The 19,417-nt window shown below is 43.6% G+C and overlaps 2 long non-coding RNA genes across 2 annotated transcripts in view; both read right to left on the bottom strand.

The window, feature by feature from the left end:
• Positions 1-19,417, bottom strand: part of LOC148125063 (uncharacterized) — a 558,115-nt gene that overhangs the window by 335,993 nt on the left and 202,705 nt on the right. The gene's annotated exons all lie outside the window — the stretch shown is intronic.
• LOC148125065 (uncharacterized) lies at positions 9,134-17,450 on the bottom strand. Its single transcript, XR_015744683.1, has 3 exons — positions 17,256-17,450; positions 13,798-14,429; positions 9,134-10,260 (listed from the first exon to the last, which is right to left on the bottom strand). It is a non-coding gene; the product is annotated as an uncharacterized LOC148125065 (long non-coding RNA).

Here is a 19,417-nt window from a genome sequence, read left to right as displayed (position 1 = left end):
AAACAAGTAAGGTTAATCTGTCCCCAAATGAAGTGAAGCTTTGAGATTCCAGGCAACCATCTCCATTTCTGACATGCCAAGGAAATTTCCCCACTGAGCTCTGATCCATGTACATTCTTGGTTTAGAGTATGTGTGAGTCCAACCGTTGTCCGTAAGCTAATGAAATGCAGTTCAGTTCAGATTTGGGGACAACTTTATACAGGCATCCATGTGGTTTTCTTGACAATCAAAAGTGGTTTGCCATTGGACTTAGAAAAAGGTTGGGTTTTTTTGACTTTCTAGCCTAACTTCTTCTCCCTCGGATTTCCAAAACCTCTCCCATCTAAAAATAAACTGGCCACCAAACAAGCTATGGTTAAATCAAGCTCATCCAAAGGAGATTCAATCTGGAAATAAGGAGGAATTGATGGAACAACTTGCCTCCTGGATTTATGGATGCTCCATCACGTGGAGGTTTTGAAGCAATGGTTTGTAAGGACTTCTGCCTTGGGTGAGGGGGTCAGACTAGAAGACCTCCAAGTTCCCTTCCAATCCTTTGATTCTGTGGTTCCATCATGCCATCTGTGGGAATCCACCCTGAAAGGTGTATATGTTCGCCGCACACAATGGAGTTAAGGCCAGTCTTCTGAGTCTTTAGTCTCATACAACAACCATTTATGTCTCCATCAAACAAATTCTCTGTTAATTGTATGATCGCAGGGATGCATTGTGATGATTTCTCTAGCTGGCAGTTGACCAACACAACCATTGTTCATATAAAAGAGGTTTAATTATCCTTCCAGCCCCTGAGAAAGGAAGACTTTCCTTAGTCTTGGGGCCCATCTTGGACCAAGCCTGATAAATGTCCTACTAGAGCATTGCATCTTCTGTTAGTAGAAGGGAATGGGGTCATAAAATAATTCAACTGCTTGTGGCTTCAGGCTGTGCTCCAGTTACACGAAGGAACACACTCCTTTGGCTAAAATCCACCCAAGTAATCTGACTCTCGGATTTGTATGAATCCCAGTGTCACTATCAAGGCTGGTTTTTAAGTAGGCCAAGTGATGCTAAAAATTTCCCCTTTCATTGCTGTGAAAGCAAGACAACAAAAAGGAACTTTTGTATGTCAGTTTCTGAAAAAAAATTTAAAAAAATAAAGGGAAGTCAGATCTATTACATTGCAGCTTGAATGGGTTTTGAGAAACAAAAGGCTTTCAGTCCCCTTTCAGCCAAAGAGTTGCGCGCGACAACAACCCACCAGAATACAGGTAGTCCTTGAAATATGACCACAAGTGAGCCCAAAATCTGTGTTGCTAAGCAAGGCAGGTGTTAAGTGAGGGGTGCCCCATTTTACGACTTTTGTTGTGACGGTTCTTGAACGGACCACTGCGGTTCTTAAAGGAATCACAAGGTATAACGGAATAACAGTTGGAAGGGACTTTGTAAGTCATCTAATCCAACCCCCCCCGCCCAAGCAGGTGTTGACCCTACACCAGGGGTGTCAAACTCAAGGCCAGAGGGCCAGATGCATGCAGGACCCCTGAGCTCTGTTTACACTGGTGAATGATTGCAGGAGGCCGTCGCAGCTGAAAACTGAGCTCGGGAGCCCGTTTTCTCTGGCAGAGAGCTCAGGCTACCACAGGCATCCTCTACACGGGTGATGTTGAGCAGGCCATGCCCACTCTCGCCATGCCCACACTAGCCCCCTGAGGTCAAACACAACCCTGATGTGGCCCTCAATGAAATCCAGTTTGACACCACTGTCCGACACCATTTCTGACAGTTGGCAGTCCAGTCTCTTCTTGAAAGTCTCAAGTGATGAAGCTCCCACAGCTTCTGAAGGCAACTTCTGTTCCATCGTTTGATTGCTCTCCCTGTCAGAAAATTCCTCCTTATTTCTAGGTTGAATCTCTCCTTGTTCAGTTTCCATCCATTGTTCCTCGTCCGGCCTTCGGGTGCCTTTGAAAACAGCTTGACCCCTTCCTCCTCTCAAATATTGGAAGACTGCTCTCCTGTCTCCCCTGGTCCTTCTCTTCCCTAGACTAGCCAGGCCCAAAGTGCAGTGGATATGAGGTTGGACTTGGATTACTGAGTCCCAGGTGAGATTCAACCTGGAAATCCACTGAGTTCTCTTTGGATCAATCCATCAAAGGGTCTTTGTGTGTGTGTGGGGGACTTATGAAAGGAGGGTGCTAGGTATGCTATTTTGAATGGAAGAAAAGAAGGGATTATTTGTCTTATTTAGCAGACAAAAAAGTCAAATAAAAGAAGATTCATATTCCACCAGCCAAACAATGTTCATCTGACAGACACAAGAAGACAGGGGGCCTTCTCCACTGTGGCCCCTGCTCTTTGGAATAGTCTCATCTCAGAGATTAGAATGGCGCAGAGGTGGTACTCACCCGGTTCTGACCAGTTCTGGAGAACCGGTAGTGGAAATTTTGAGTCGTTTGGAGAACCAGCCAATCCCACCTCTGACTGGCCCCGCCAACCCCATCTCTTCTCTGCCTCCCATCGAGTCCCAGCTGATCGGCTGGGTCTTCTTTGGTTGCCCTGCACAGGAGAACGGAGCTGGAAAGCAGGTTAGTGGGGTGGGGAGGGATGGAGATTTTGCAATAACCTTCTCTTACCATGCCTACCAAGCCACGTCCACCAAGCCAGAACCGTAGTAAAAAATTTTGAATCCCACCTCTGAAATGGTCCTACCCCTGTTAAGCTTTAAAAAAATTCATCTGGGCACATTATTTGTGTTCATGGGTTAACTATCTTGGCTACGGAATACATTTATTTTGGGTTGCATTCTTGATATTGCTTTATGTGTCTTTACCGTTTTAGAGCCGCAAGCCGCCCAGATTCCCTCGGGTTGAAATTGAACACACAAATAAACAAGATAAATAAAAGGATGGGCTGGTTCCAGAACTGAGAGAAAAGGAATGTATCAGACAGCTCCATCAAAGCTGTGGTTTAAGCAAAGAATATGCCAAATTTTTTTTTAGATCAAAGGCTATTTTCTGGCATTGGTGGGGCATTCCAAGGATAGTCACTCCTAGCACTGGGGAGGGCAACCCCCCCCCCAAAAAAAACCCCGGAACTTAATTTAATATAGACCTATTTTAATGTAATTAACATGATAACTCTCCAAGTATTTAATAACTTCCCTTTCTATTGTTAAAAAAAAATCATAATTGATGGCAACGTCGGGCCAGACTCTCCTCCCTCAAATTCCTTCTCTCTCCTCTCGCTAAGGATTTGCAGGCACAAATAGAAAAGAAAAACCTTCCAAATGTGAGCGGAGAGATTTCGGCTGTCATGGCGACTCGTTGGTGCTTTCGATGATTTGCCCAACAAGAGAATTAAAAGAGGATAAAGGAATGAAAAATCCAGGACAGACAAGCAGAGAAGTAATTTACAATGCCGAGCTAAAGGAAGTAATATTTTTTTTTAAAAAATATTTTTTTATACAAAGCTCTATGCTGCGTAGTCTTTCTTTGCTTTTGTTCCTCAATACTTCGACAGATTATATTGAAAGTTTTCCGGTGGCTTTTGTTATCATTCTTTGGCATTGGGTGAGATTTTTTTAAATGTCTGTCTTCTGTCTCTCTCTTTCTCTCTCTGTCTCTCTCTCTCTTTATCATCTCTTTCATGAATCATTTTTATCTCTCTATAATCATCTATATATCTATATATCACTATCTTCTATCGTCTCTCTATCTGCCTATCATCTGTCTATGTCTATCATCTATCTATGCATCATCATCTATCATCTATCATCTATCATTTATCATAAATCTATTTTCATCATCTATAGGTCTCATTTCTGTATATCATATCTCTTCTCTATAATTTCTCTTGTCTATTTATCTATCATTATCAATTTATCATTATCAATCTTCTTCATCATCTATCTCTATGTATCATGTGTATCGTTTCTCTTCCTCTCATCTCTCTCTCTCTCTTCTCTCTCTCTCTCTCATCTATCTACCCACCTATCTCTATCTATCTATCTATCTATCTATCTATCTATCTATCTATCTCCTATCTATCTATCTATCTATCTATCTATCTATCTATCTATCTATCTATCTATCATCAATCTTCTTCATCATCTATCTCTATGTATCATTTGTTATCATTTCTCTCTCTCTTTTCTCTCTCTCATTATCATTCTATTATCAATCTTCTTCATCATCTATCTCCATGTATCATTTATGTATCATTTCTCTCTCTCTTTCTCTCCCTCTCTCATCTATTCTTTTCTTATGTTCGGGTTGACTTTTCAATTGTGTGAAGTCTGAGAACCAGACAGCCTTTCTTCAGCTCATTTGGGTTCCAACTTCTGCCCGGGCATTGGCTTGCAAAGAGCCAATAAAGTCTTACTTTGCCACCGATGTCCTTAGCAACAAGCCTTGTTCCAATCCTCATCTAGCAAACGGACACCTGAAAAATTACATCACAAAGAGCAGCCAAGCAAGGAGGGCCAAGACATTTAAAGGGGGAAGAAAGGGGGAAAATCTGTCTGCTGCTGAGTTCATTTAAGGTGTTTCCGTCTCGATTCTTAAGGTGACATGGCAGGGAAATGGTTTGCTGATCTTTGTCGCTTCCTCAGTGGCGGAGTCTTCAGTTCACACTTCTGCCGTTTCAGGTTCTTCTGCAGAGATTCCTGGATTTAAAACACACACACACACACACACACACACACACACACACACGTGTAGGCAGGGCTGATGAAAGAGAAAGAGAGACAAAGAATTCGGGAAGGCAAAAAGGTGAATCCCAACATGTCAACCACGCTTTAAAAAAAAAAAAATCTCAGAGGAGAAAATAAAAAACCTTGCCGTTATACTCAGAGCACTTTTAAAATAAAAGGTCAAAATAGACTTTGTGTCTCTCTTTTCCCTTGTAATTCCTCCCCTGCCCCCACCGGTGTAATCCATCATTCAAGAAGGCCTTGATCATTAAAGGTTGCACAGTATGCACAGTGGCCTTAAATCTGACATTGGGTGGTTTCAACATGCACTGCGCACTGTTTTCTTCAGTGCCGAGATCAAACTCTTTCTCGCGCTTTAACAGGCATCATTTTTAATTAATGAAGGCAGAATTGCCAGCAGGCAGGCAGAATGTAGTGAGTTATTTGTTTGTTTGTTTGTTTGTTTCCTTTCTTCTTCTTCTTCTTCTTCTTCTTCTTCTTCTTCTTCTTCTTCTTCTTCTTCTTCTTCTTCTTCTTCTTCTTCTTCTTCTTCTTCTTCTTCTTCTTCTTCTTCTTCTCCTCCTCCTCCTCCTCCTCTTCCTCCTCCTCCTCCTCTCCTCCTCCTCCTCCTCTTCCTCTCCTCCTCCTCCTCCTCCTCTCCTCCTCCTCCTCCTCCTTCCTCTTCCTCTTCCTCTTCCCCTTCTCCTTCTCCTTCTTCCTGTATCTCTTCCTCTTCCTCTTTTTCTCCTCCTCCTCCTCCTCCTCCTCCTCCTCCTCCTCCTCCTCCTCCTCCTCCTCCTCCTCCTCCTCCTCCTCCTCTTCTTCCTTCTCCTCCTCCTTTTCCATCTCTTCCTCTTCTTTCTCTCCCTCTCCTTCTCCTTCCTTCCCCTCCTCCTCTTCCTCCTCCTCTTCCCTCCTTTTCCTCTTCTCCCTCTGCCTCTCCCTTTCCCACTCCTTCACCTCCCTTCTTTGCCTCCTCCTTCTCCTCTTCCTCCCTCTCTTTCCTCTTCTCCCTCACACACTCTCTCTCTCTCCTTCTTTTTCCTCCTCCTCCCCTTTCCCCTCTCCTCCTCTGAACTTGGAGGTGGCGTAAGGTTTGAAGGCAGGAAGGAATTATGATCATTAAAGGCTTTATTGTGAGGGGAACAAATATGTTGCATTGGAGGGAAGGAGTCTTGTTAAACAAGAAAGAAGAAACCTTTTGAAGGAGAGCTTTAAATGCCGTGGAAATGTCTTCATAAACCTTAGGGGGCGAAATGGGTTGATGAAGCAGAAGAAAACAATCCGTTTTCCCAGATGTTTCCAACCAGTCCATAGGGTGAAACTGAAACCGACCCAGTGGTGGGATTCAAATTTTTTTTACTACTGGTTCTGTGGGCGTGGCTTGGCGGCATGGCAGGGGAAGGATACCGCGAAATCCCCATCCCCTCCCCACTCCTGGGGGAAGGTTCCTGCAAAATCCCCATTCCCTTCTCACCCAACTAACCTGCTTTCCAGCTCCGTTCTCCTGTGCAGGGCAACTAAAGAAGACCCAGCCAATCAGCTGGGGACTCAGGAGGCGGAGCATAGAGGGGGCGGGGCCAGTCAGAGTTGGGATTGGCCGGTTCTCCGAACTACTCAAAATTTCTGCTACCGGTTCTCCAGAACTGGTCAGAACCTGCTGAAGGATTATTCTGCAGCTCACCTCAGAGGCTTGCAAGTTAACGTTGGCTTTAGAAAGAGAGGAAAAAATCCACAGGGAACTCAAAAATCCCGAAGGAACAAGCTTAAAGAAAAAGAAAGATGCAAACCATGTATAATTCCATATGTCTCTCCTAGGACTTATTCAGGATAGAGAAATAAACCTGCAGGAATGTTGGATTAGTCTTCTCACCTAGATACAGACTGGACCAAAAGAGAAGATCTGCTAAAGATGTATATCGTGTATTGATAGTGATAAATCACAAATGCACTTTATGCCTTGGGAAAAAAGTATCAACCTAATGGAGATATTGGATAATTAGCTAGCAGGCCCAAGATTTAATTGATGATTAGGGTAAAGATTACTGTGGGAAATAGGGAGTAAAGATTTGAAAGAACTTGTTACAAATCACAGGCTATAAATAAAACCGGCCAAAAAAAAAAAAGCCGTAGCTCCCTGCTAGAATTATTGCTGTGGTTGTGTTATTATTATTTACAACCTTTTCTTTTATGAGCCAAGAGCAGAGGACCTAGAGTATTTAAAAAAGTGTTCGGGAAGGCTACAATGGTAGAAGGGAGTGAGAATTATACTTTATTGCCCTTTGTCTTTCCTACACTAATTCTGAATAACAGAATAACAGAGTTGGAAGGGGCCTTGGAGGTTGTCCAGTCCAACCCCCCGCTGAGGCAGAAGACCTTATTTCAGACAAATGGCTGTCCAATCTCTTCTTAAAAGCCTCCAGTGATGGAACATCCACAGCTTCTGGAGGCAAGTTGTTCCATTGGTTGATTGTTCTAATGGTCAGGAAATTTCTTCTTATTTGTAGGTTGCTTCTCTCCTTGATTAGTTTCCATCTGTTGCTTCTTGTTCTGCCTTGACGTGTGTTGGAGAATAGATTGACCCCCCTCTTCTGCTATCATGTCATTCCTATCCTTCTTTTCACTAAACTAGACATACCCCATTCCTGCAACCGTTCTTCATATGTTTTAGCCTCCAATCTCCTGATCATCCATGTTGCTCTTCTCTGCTCTCTTCTTCTGGCAGTTTGGCCTTTGGAAAATTTCCCACCAGGTCCATAGAGTTAAATAATCCTCTTTCTGTCAACAAGAATACAATAGCAATAGCACTTAGACTTATATGCCACTTCACAGTGCTTTTACAGCCCTCTCTAAGCAGTTTACAGAGTCATCCTATTGCCCCCAACAATCTGGGTCCTCGTTTTACCAATCCCAGAAGGATGGAAGGTTGAGTCAACCTTGAGCCTGGTGAGATTCGAACTGGCAAACTGCAGGCAGCCAGCAGTCAGCAGAAGTAGCTTGCAGTACTGCACTCTGACCACTGCGCCACCGTGGCTCTTGGGCATCAGACTGCCAGTGGTCATTTCATTGCTTGGACAACAACATTCAATAGGGAAGATTTGGGATCGTTAACTGCCTTTATCTCACCTTGACCGTAGCAATTCCCTAGGTAGCTAACGAAAATAAAAAGTAAAAATAATTATGCAAATCAAGATTGGCCAGAAATACACTGTTTTGGAAGATTAGCTGTATGTGAGGGAGTAGTAATCTATTCCCCCCAAGAGGCGTCCTTGGGGGAATAAACTTGTTATGCCTTCAAAAAAAAAAAAACTGTTTGTCAAATATATTGATTTATTTTGGTATGCCTCGACTTCATCCAAGGAAACTCAACAATATGGAATTCCTATACATTCTGTCCGTAACACACACACAAACACATACACACACACACACACACACACACACACACAATCCATATGTTGTGAAAGCAGCAGATTTGGCTTGCCTGTAGACTAAACATATTTTGCATCTGCTAATTTAACATGTTGGAATCTAAGGAGTCTTCACTGAGAAAGGGAGCCGGTATTGAAATGGATCTGGGATCAAGGGCCTAGACAGATTACATTACCCCAGACCAACTCTCTGCAAGTGGATGTGGCAATAAACCGGGGCTGTTGTCTTCAACCATCTGGTTTCCATAAAAGCTTTTTTTTGCAGGGTGTGTGTGTAATTCTTTAATAAAAGATGTGATGCTGCATTTATTTGTTTGACAGAAGACTGACACTGAAAAAAAAAAAAGGAGAGAGGGTGAGTCAGATTGCAAACAGGAAATTATTTCCTGTAGCATTGGGCAACTGGAGTTTTGCAATTGGTAGCCAGGAGAGGGCTTATTTTTAAAGGAGGGTCTGTCGTGATGGATTGGAACCATGCATCTGGGTTGGTGCGCAACTTTTCTTGGGGGAAAGAAAGCAGGTTTACCCATCTTGTGTCTCTAAGCTGCAGGGTGTGTGTGGCCAACGATAAAAATGACGTCACCAAGGTAGGTCTGGACCAAAATGTGCGTCACCTTCAGGACATAAAGCCAACCAGGTGGTTGAAGGCACTGGCTTGGTCGGTAGTTTTCCCATTGTAAAAATAAAACAAAATGAAAAACTGAGCCATGGTGGTGCAGTCAGGGGTGGGATTCTTCCAGTTTGCACCTATTTGCTAGAACCGGCTGTTAACATTCTAAGCAGCTTGGAGAACCGGTTGTTAGAAGAAATTACTGGGCTAATCCTGTAAGGAAAGCAGGAAGGAAACATTCTGGCGTTGCTTACAGAAACTGCCTCTCCGTTAACCCTTATTACATTCTTGGCAGGACTAGACTTCCTGTCTCAGGAACTTCTCTGGAGTTTTTTTCCCCTCCTTTGCTGGTACTTTGCTTGTGTGGAGGGACCATTCAAAGTTACAATGGTACTGAAAAAAGTGACTTATGACCATTTTTCACACTTAACAACTGTTGCAGCATCCCCACGGTCTTGAAAGGCCGGGCGAGGAGATGCGTGCCTCGATGTGAGTGATGTTGAGTTGGCCACGCCCACCAACTAAGCCACGCCCAAAAAACCGGTTGTTAAAAAATTTGAATCCCACCCCTGGGTACAGTGGTTAGAGTCAGGGGTGGGATTCAAAATTTTTTACTACCAGTTCTGTGGGCATGGCTTGGTGGATGTGGCTTGATTGGCATAGTAGGGGAAGAATACTGTAAAATCTCCATTCTCTCCCCATCCCACTAACCTGCTTTCCAGCTCCGTTCTCCTGTACAGGGCAACAAAGGAAGACCCAGCTGATCAGCTGGAACTTGGGAGGCAGAGAATAGATGGGGGCAGGACCAGTCGGAGGTGGTATTCCAAACTACTCAAAATTTCTGCCACCGGTTCTCCAGAACTGGTCAGAACTTGCTGAATACCACCTCTGGTTAGAGTGCAGTAGTGCAGGCTACTTCTGCTGCCTGCCAGCTGCCTGCAATTCAGCAGTTTGAGTCTCACCAGGCTCACAGTTGACTCAGCCTTCCATCCTTCTGAGGTGGGTAAAACGAGGACCCAGATTGTTGAGGGAAAGAGGCTGACGGTGTAAACCACTTAGAGAGAACTGTAAAGCCATGTGAAGCGGTATATAAGTCTAAGTGCTATTGCAGGCAAACTCATCACACCCTCCCCAGACTCCAGGACTGGCCAGTGTTCCTCCCCAATATCCTCACTGTCCAAGTCTGCCACCAGCTCTGTTGGCCGCTGGCAGGCCACAACAGACGCATAACTTTGAAGACAAGCCATCAGTCCCTTTTTGTGAGGACATCATAACTTTGAACCATCGTTAAATTAATGATGGTGAATGAAAGACTCTGTGTCCTTCAAGATTAATCTTAAAGACTTTGTTCCTGGGCAGAATAAAACTAGGGGATGAGTCTTATCTCCTTTCTTGATTTCCAAAACTTCATTTCTTGGATCTGAGATGCAAACAAGTCTTCTCGGCTGACATTGTTGAGCCTTATTTCTTGCTCTTTCCTACAGAGAGATCGGTACAACTTGGATAGCAGAGCTGCAGAATCAGCAAGTGGAATAAATGGATCCTTTCTTCTCTGCCACTGCAAGGAAAAGAGAATTTGTTATATTCTGTGTCAGATTATTTATCTACCGTGCTCAGGATTATTTATACAGACAAAGCAGCAGCTCTCCACAGGATTTCAGGAATCTTCTGCATGCAAAGCACTTGGCCTACCACTGAGATATGATATTTTGTTTGGACAAGCACAGAAAATGCTCCCGCTATCACCACAAGAATTTAATAGTGGTGACACAGGAGTATTAGCAGGTTCCTTCGTATAGCACTCTGCTTTTGAATGAAAAGATTTAGCTGATAAGAACCGGAAGGGCTGGAAGAAAGAAACAAGTCTTCAACTGAAGACTTTTTACTGAAAGGTCCATCCTTGACATGCGGAAGCTCCAACTTGGAGCTAAAGGTCTGGAGCACAGGAAAGTTCCAGTCTGGAGTCAAGGTCCCATGTGAAGAAAGATCACCTACCTGATTGATGGGATCACACAAGAGGTGGTATTCCACAGGTTCTGACCGGTTCTGGAGAACCGGTAGCAGAAATGTTGAGCAGTTGGGAGAACCAGCAAATACCACCTCTGACTGGTCCTGCCAACCCCATCTATTCTCTGCCTTCTGAGTCCCAGCTGATCTACTGGGTTTTCTATAGAATAGAATAGAATAGAATAGAATAGAATAGAATAGAACAGAACAGAACAGAACAGAACAGAACAGAACAGAACAGAACAGAACAGAATAGAATAGAATAGAATAGAATAGAATAGAATTCTTTATTGGCCAAGTGTCATTGGACACACAAGGAATTTGTCTTGGTGAAAATACTCTCAGTATACATAAAGGATACATTCATCAAGAGTCAAGAATCATAAGGTATGACACTTAATGATAGTTATAGGGTACAATAAGTTGCCCTGCACAGGAGAATGGAGCTGGAAAGCAGGTTAGTGAGATGGAGAAGGAATGGGATTTTGCAGTAACCTTCCCCTGCCACGCCCACTGAGCCATGCCCACAGAACTGGTAGTAAAAAAAATTGAATCCCACCACTGAATCACAGACAGCACCACCTAGCCCTAGAAAGTGCAGGTAGATAAGGTTCAAATTCTTGAAACTTCTCAAAGTATCTTTGAGAAAACCAGGTTTACTTAGGAGTAAGAATTTGCTAAAAAGGAAGGGCTTTGACTTAGAAAACTCTCACTTTCTAGCAGACTGTATGGCCAACATTCCGCATGAATTTTATTCAACTGGAGTTCTTTAAATGACTGGATGACATTTCCTTATCTGTGGTCTTCCTGGTTTCTATCCTTCTTTGCTTGTTCACCTTGAACTGTGCTCTTTATTCCTTCCCTTTAAACATATCTTCTTGTGACACATTAAACACCAGATAGAGAAATATATTCGAGCTTCTTGAAAATTATTCCACACAATTAGCTTGTGGTTCTGAATGTGGTGTAAATCCAGAAAGCCAAGTTAAGTAAACCACGATCAAGTTAACCACCAGTAAGTCCATAGTAAATCTCTTCTTAGCGCAATCTGATAGTTGAGGATCCAAGTTGCTTAGGCTTAAGTATTGATAGAAGAGAATATTTATAGTTCCGGATTGGACTGTGGGGTCCTTGGTGCTCTCTAAACTTGGTTGTTTTCTTACAGATGTTTCATTATCAAAGTAGGTAACATCAGTGTTCATTCATCAGTGCTAGAAGGATGTGAGGTTTGTTTACTTTTATAGACTAGTGGTTGAGTCATGGTTATCATCTCACCGTTGAATCAGTTCGCTCCAGGTTACTTATATTGCTGTCATCAATGCACAAAAGAATCAAGGCTCAAATCCCTTCCCATCAGATGGAAAAATACCTTCTACAAGACACATCAGTGTTGCACCTGACAGACATGGTCACCTCGATGCTTCATGTTCATCACTCCACATTGAGTAGTGATGGTCCCACATGGTTCAGGGCCTCCGTCCTCAGCCTCCAAAAAGGGGGATCGGCAGTGGTGGGATTCAATTTTTTTTAACCACTCGTTCTGTGGACATGGCTTGTTGGGTGTGTCTTGGGGGCGGAATAACAGGGGAAGGATACTGCAAAATCCCCACTCTCTCCCCCGCCCCACTAACCTGCTTTCCAGCTCCGTTCTCCTGTGCAGGGCAACCAAAGGAGACCCAGCCGATCAGCTGGGACTCAATGGGAGGCAGAGAATAGGTGGGGGCGGGGCCAGTCGGAGGTGGGATTTACCGGTTCTCTAAACTACTCAAAATTTCCACTAACCGGTCAGAACCGGCTGCATACCACCTCTGGGCCTCAGTTTAAATGACCGTTTCGACCCCCAGTTCTTTGGTCAGAATTTATTGGTCCAGGAAAGCTGTAAATTAAGTAAGGGTTAAGAATTGGTGGAACTCCCTGCGTGTGGGAGTCTACAGTAGGTGGAGACCGGCAAGGAGAGAGGCGGGGAAGAAGATAAGCACAGCTTTTCTCATAGAAAGATAAAAGCCTGGCCTGATTTTGGTTTGCCAAAGCTTGCACAGTTGTTCTCCCATCAGTTGTTAACTATTCATGAACAATTACGTAAGCACACAGCGCACAGGGAGAGAGAGAGAGAAGCATATATCTAGGCATACACACTCCTGTAGATAACATGCAGGACTGGTTCATAAAATCTGCATTTATCAGGGGCCACCAGGGTCCTCCCAAGAACACAAGGCTATAGAGCAATGGGTTTCTACTTGCAGGTTTGAAAACAAAATTAATCCCACACGGAGGCTGCATCGAGACTAGAGTTTGTCGCCTTAAGATGGGCTTAAAGAGAAAGGAAGAGTGGAGGGGTGTTTCAACATCCCTTTCTTGCACCCCTAAAGAGGCAAATAGTTTACAGTTTTACAGATGAACAGAATTGGAAGGGACCTTGTAGGTCATCTAGTCCAACCCCCTCCCCCACCCAAACAGGAGACTACTACTACACTACTACACTATTTCTGACAAATGGCAGTCCAGTCTCATCTTGAAAGCCTCCAGTGATGAAGCTCCCACAACCTCCAAAGGCAACTTCTGTTCCATTGGTTGATTGTTCTCACCGTCAGAAAATTTCTCCTTATTTCCAGGTTGAATCTCTCCTTGTTCAGTCTCTATCCATTATTCCTTGTCTGGCCTTCAGGTGATATGAGAAATAGCTTGACACCCTCCTCTCTATGGCAGCCCCTCAAATATTGGGAGACTGCTACCCTGTCTCTCCTGGTCCTTCTCTTCACTAGACCAGCCATGCCCAGTTCCTGCAACTGTTCTTCATATGTTTTAGCCTCCAGTCCCTTCATCATCTTGGTTGCTCTTCTCTGCACTTTTTCTAGAGTCTCAACATCATTTTTATAGTGTGGTGATCAAAACTGGATGCAGTATTCTAGATGTAGTCTTACTAAGGCTTAAATAGTTACATTAACTATTTAATATTTGTTATCCAACGCAACTTAAACAGTTGTGTTAGATTACAAATTGGCCAGAACTTTGACTGAGTGCCTTTGGTGGATTGTCATATGGCTAGCCTTGTTCCGAAACAAATATCTGCCAGGGTTATTACCTTCAGCACCTCCAGCCATCAGCGATGAGAACTTAGGGACATTGTTTCCAAGACACGCTCCACCTTACCCTCTCATTGAAAAGCACAAAGGATGGACAGATATTTCCTCAGCATTTCATATCACTTCAGGGCACTGCTACCCATTTTAGACTTGAGACAATATAGATTCTACTTATTCTGCTTTCAGAAAAACACAGGTGAAGAATAATTTCTTTGGTTGCAGACTACCTTGTGGGGCAATTGGGACTGGAGACTCCAAGAAGAACAATTTGTTCAAAACTGGAGGACATCAAACCAGAAGGTTCCCTGAGATCCCTCCCGAAATGAAGCTGAAGCATGTTTGGAGACATTGGGTGAACCTCAAAGTCAACGGAGAAGGCCGTTAATGCTGAGAAGAGTCAAAAGCAATTGAAAAAGAGAAGAGCAGAAGACAAGATGATGAGATCCTGCCACAGATGGCAGAAGTACTAACAATTTTGCAAGTCTTGTGCTCGAAGTGGAGAGACTGTTATGGAAAGACAGTCCTGGTGGAATTGTGTCCACCGGATCACAAAGACTTGGAAGAGATTCTCTTCACCTCTCTCATGGAAATCTGATGCCTATGAATCCAACCGGTTCCAGAATTCCACTTTCTGAAAAACAAACAGTTGGGTGAATTGACTGTAAGACCTAAACATTCTGTACAGGTCATGATAACCTCATATGAACCATGCTATCACCTGGCTGAATTCAATAACAGATGCCCATTACATAACCTGTGTCATATGTGGGATGATGTCATGTCAGGTGTGCAGTGATTTGCCCACCCCCTCAAATATTTCTATTTCTGGGCCTGATTCTGCAGTGCCCCCCCCCTTGTTAAATGAGAAGAATCAAATGAAGGGATTCCACAAAGACCTCAAAATGTGTGTGGCATTCCAAAAATTGCAGGGACCATCTACCAATAATAGACCTGAAAGCCCAAAGCTTCAACGTGGTTCTAATTTTAAGTTTCTTAAAACACGTCCAAACATGTAAAGCATGTATTTACATTTCCTTAAGCCAGGTAATCAGAGGGACTTGAAGTTTGCTTAAGAATCTCAAGGTGGTATACATGAACAAGAAAAGTTTGTTGTTGGTTTTAAGATTGCTTGCCTGTTATGTTTCCCATTCTCAGAGTCCCAATCATATTAAAATAAAAACATAAACATCGTGTCTCTAATAATAGAATTTACAAAAGGGCAGAAGAAGGCCTAAAAATCTGCCCATTTGTTCCGAAATATAATAAAAATGGTTTCCTCCAGAGATTGGTGATTACCTGAAAAGTAATATGGGCTAGAAGGCAAATGGGTTATATAAGAGGAGGGAGAATAAGAGGAGAAGGAGGAGGAGGAGGAGAAAAAGAAAAAGAAAAAGAAAAAGAAAAAGAAGAAGAAGAAGAAGAAGAAGAAGAAGAAGAAGAAGAAGAAGAAGAAGAAGAAGAAGAAGAAGAAGAAGAAGAAGAAGAAGAAGAAGAAGAGAGGAGGAGGAGGAGGAGGAGGAGGAGGGAGGAGGAGGAGGAGGAGGAGGAGGAGGAGGAGGAGGAGAAGGAGAAGGAGAAGGAGAAGGAGAAGAAGAGGAGGAGGATGAGGAGGAGGAAGAGGAAGAGGAATGGGAGGGGAGGGGAAGAGGAGGAGGAAGAGCATGGGTCTCCTCCTCCTCCTCTTCTCCTTTTCCTCTTTCTCCTCCTCCTGCCCTCCTCTATCCTCTCCCCCTTCTCTTTCTTCCTCTTCCTCCTCTTCCTTCTTCTACTTCTTTCTCCTCCTCCTTCCCTTCCCCTTTTCCTTCTTGTCACTCCTCCTCTTCCTCCTCCTCCTCCTCCTCTTCCCTCCCCTCCCCTCCTCCCTTCTCTCCTCCTCCTCATTCGAATCATGTGCTTTTTTCATTGTTTCCTCCCTTCCCCTTAATTATGTGAGCTGCCCAAAGTCTAGGACTCAAGCAGCTTCTAAACCGAATACGAGAAACGAATAAACAACAACAACAACAAAAAACATTCTGGTGCAGTCCCTCCACCCCAGCTCAGAGGGCCCCTTCCCACTCCCCATCCCCGCCGTGTCTGAAATATCGGCACCATTTTCTACCAGAGAAGGAAATTACCAGGACGCAAAGGGAAGGCTGTGCTGTAGAATTAGTAATAACTGAAGCAAAAATTCCCCAAGAGATACAGGCAAACACAGGCTGAAGCAGAATATCAATGAAGGCTGCTTTAAAGCAAGGCGCATTAAAATGCAAAACCAGACATAATGAGAGAAAGGAGTGAGTTGGGGTTTTTTTCTCCCCTTTCTTCTTCTTTTTTTTTTCAAAAAAAGAAGGTGCATACATGTTCACGTGTGTATGTTGGTTTTTAAAGTTTAGCACTTGTTAAAAGACTTGCCTTTATTTCGGAGGACGATAGAAAAGGAAGGGATGGTTTTTCTCCATCGGGCCCATGCGATGGGGCTCCTTTGATATGCTAATTTTAATGTGTTCGTGTTAGAATCCTGTTCTTGGACCCCAAGATTGTGACCAGAGGGAACAGCTTCCGCTGTGTTGCAAGCGACACTGGTTGGTGTGCATAGCCCTCATGAGGGAGTTGGCCGAGGGGGCACAGAGCAAGCCAGGGTTGTCATTTGCTGCTCTTCTGATCTGTGTGCAGGGAAGTCTCTCTGGGTGTGCATGCACGTTCTCCTATCTTTCCCCATAAGAGGAAACTTCACATAAGGTCATATTTTCCCACCGTCACTTGTGGAGGGTCTCAACAATGAGTGGAATCGAACCAAGTGGTGAGTGGGGCTAGAAGCTCATGAGATGGGGAAAATGACAGAAGTAGTGTTGTAGCAACACAACACAAACTCTGCCCCTTTTGTGTGTGTGTGTGTGTGATGATGATGATGTTGTACACACGTATGAGAGAGAAAGAGTATTTTTGCCATGCAGATATTGTGGCTTTGTCATTTCTTTCCCTCCTTCCTTCCTTCCTTTCTTCCTTCCTTCGATCATTCCAATTCCTCCCTCCCTTTTTTCCTTTCATAACTCTCCTCCCTCCCTCTTTCTTCCTCCTTCCCTCCTTTTCTTCCTCTTTTCCTTCCTTCCTTCCTTCCTTCCTTCTTTTCATCACTTTCCTCCCTCCCTCCATTCACTCATCATTCTCTTTCATCCCTCTCTCCCTTTCTTCCTCCCTCCCTCCCTTTCAAACTCTCCTCCCTCCCTCCCTCTCTCCCTCACTTCTTTCTCTTTCTTTCTTTCTTTCTTTCTTTCTTTCTTTCTTTCTTTCTTTCTTTCTTTCTTTCTTTCTTTCTTTCTTTCCTTCCTTCCTTCCTTCCTTCCTTCCTTCCTTCCTTCCTTCCTTCTTCCTTCCTACCTTCCTCCTTCCCTCCCTCCCATCCTTTCTTCCTATCTTCCTTCCTCCATTCCCCCTTCCTTCCTTTCCATTTACAATTAAACTTTACATTTAAACTTACCTTTCCACGTTGGGGCGGGAGCTGGACAAAATGTTGATTCGAACACCCCATCACTGCCTCCTATGGCAATGTTTTTACCCTTCACTCTTCTGTGCCCATTGAAGCTGAGGATGACTTTCAAAGTACAGAAAAGACCGTCGTGAAGTTCCATTTGGACTCATGAGTTCTATTGCTTTGCAGGAGCAGATCATCTCTGAGCCAGAACACTTGCATCCTGTAAAAGAAAGTTTACTTTATACTCGATTTATGGCGGTGGTGGATGGGCCTATGCCATGCCCTAGTGCCAATGGCCTTTGTGAGACAGGGATTTAACAGGAAATGAGACCTCTAAGCGAAGGGAGGCAAATGGAAGAAAGCAGGAAGGAAACCAATGTACCATTTTATAAAGTGCCACTTTAGAAAGCCTTAATAAGACCACACTTGGAATACCGCATTCAATTTCGGTCACCATATTATAAAAAAAGATGTCGAGACTCTCGAAAGAGTGCAGAGACGAGCGACAAAGAGGATTAGGGGACTGGAGGCGAACACATATGAACAATGGTTGTAGGGATTGGGTATATCTAATTTAGTGAAAAGAAGGACTACAGGTGACATGAGAGCACATTCCAACATTTGAGGGCTGCCCCAAAGAAAAGAGGATCAAAGCACCAGAAGGCAGGAAAAAGAAGCAACGGAGGGAAACTCATCAAGGAGAGAAGCAACCGAGAACCAAGGAGGAATTTCCTGACTGTTCGAACATTTCATCAGTGGAACAACTTTGCTCCGGAAGTCATGGGTGCTCTCCATCACTGGAGGTTTTTAAAGAAGAGAACTGGAGATCCTCTCATCTGAAATGATTCTCCTGCCCAAGCAAGGGGGCTGGACTAGAAGACCTCCAAGGTCCCTTCCACCTCTCTTATTCTGTTATTAAATGCTTCAGCAACTTTGCATCACTGCTTCTGACCAGGGGACCAGGTGAGGGTTTTAATGCCTGCGGGATGCCAACGAGGGAGGAGAGGGAAACTCAACCTATTGGGTCTGGCTTTGAGCGTTGCAGCCCTCCTGCTGTTGATATTCACCTTTTGCCCCAATTCCCCCGTTCCAGTTCCGCTGGAGCAACAAACCTCTGCCAGGAGTGCTTCGCCTGCAGGTCCAGAGGCTGGAAGGAACAAAGCAGAAGGAGGCTGGTGCTCCTAGCCATGGCAGGAGACCCTGGGCTGAAAATTAAAACCATCTGTCTCGGATTCTGGAGGAATGAAATTCAAAAGCCTTTGCGACATTAAAAACACACACACACACACACACACTCACACACCCCACAACTCTTTCTTCTTCTTCTCGTTACAGCAAAAGGTGACTAGGGTTGGCAGCCCAATCAAGCAGCAAAGTAGCTCTTCCCGCCAACTCATTTAAAAGAAGGAAAGGTTTATTCTTATTTCTTTTTATTTATTTAGTTTAGTTTGTCAAGCCTGTATGTGAAAAAACAGAACATATAAACGTACAAGTATAAACTGGTATAAGTATGTACATAATACATGCAGAGGTGGTACTCAGCAGGTTCTGACCAGTTCTGGAGAACCAGTAGCAGAAATTTTGAGTGGTATAGTTTTGACTGGTATAGATTTATTTCAAGCTATTTAGCTCTCGTTAGCTAGCTACACCCTTCTGGGATTCAAACCCGGGTTATTTCGCTAGACTAACTGTGGCTGATTTGGAAAAAGCAATCGGCAAATAAAGAGAAAGAAAAGAGCAATCTCTTCAATTGCTAATAATAGTCCCCAGCCTCTTAATTCTGTTTCTTGTGCTTTTAATTGAGATTTTATTTAGGGCATCTCAGATAACTCTTATGTCAATGACTCTAATGTGTTTTTTGTTTATATTTCTATTATTAGTTTATGATGTCATTGGTTTGGTTAGTTACTCTGCATTTTTAAAATGGTTGCTGATGAGTAGTTGGGATTTTTTTTTCCCTCCAGACAAATGCTACTGTTAACAAACATTGATGATAATAAAGATATGATGATGGTATTAAACCAGGTTACTTAACAAGAATAGCAATACGAACTTTTAAGGTACTTTTTATCTCTTGCTAAGAGATAAACTTTCTTTACTCAAGCACTAAAACGCTTTACTCATTTCTGAAATAGTGGATTTTTGAGACCCATCCTTAACCCAACTAG

Source organism: Pseudonaja textilis, chromosome 9 (genome assembly GCF_049901715.1).
Source record: "Pseudonaja textilis isolate UNSWEBS1 chromosome 9, rPseTex1.2, whole genome shotgun sequence".
Taxonomy (NCBI): domain Eukaryota; kingdom Metazoa; phylum Chordata; class Lepidosauria; order Squamata; family Elapidae; genus Pseudonaja; species Pseudonaja textilis.
Note: the sequence above shows the minus strand (reverse complement) of the source record. Positions and strands in the feature narration are given on the sequence as shown.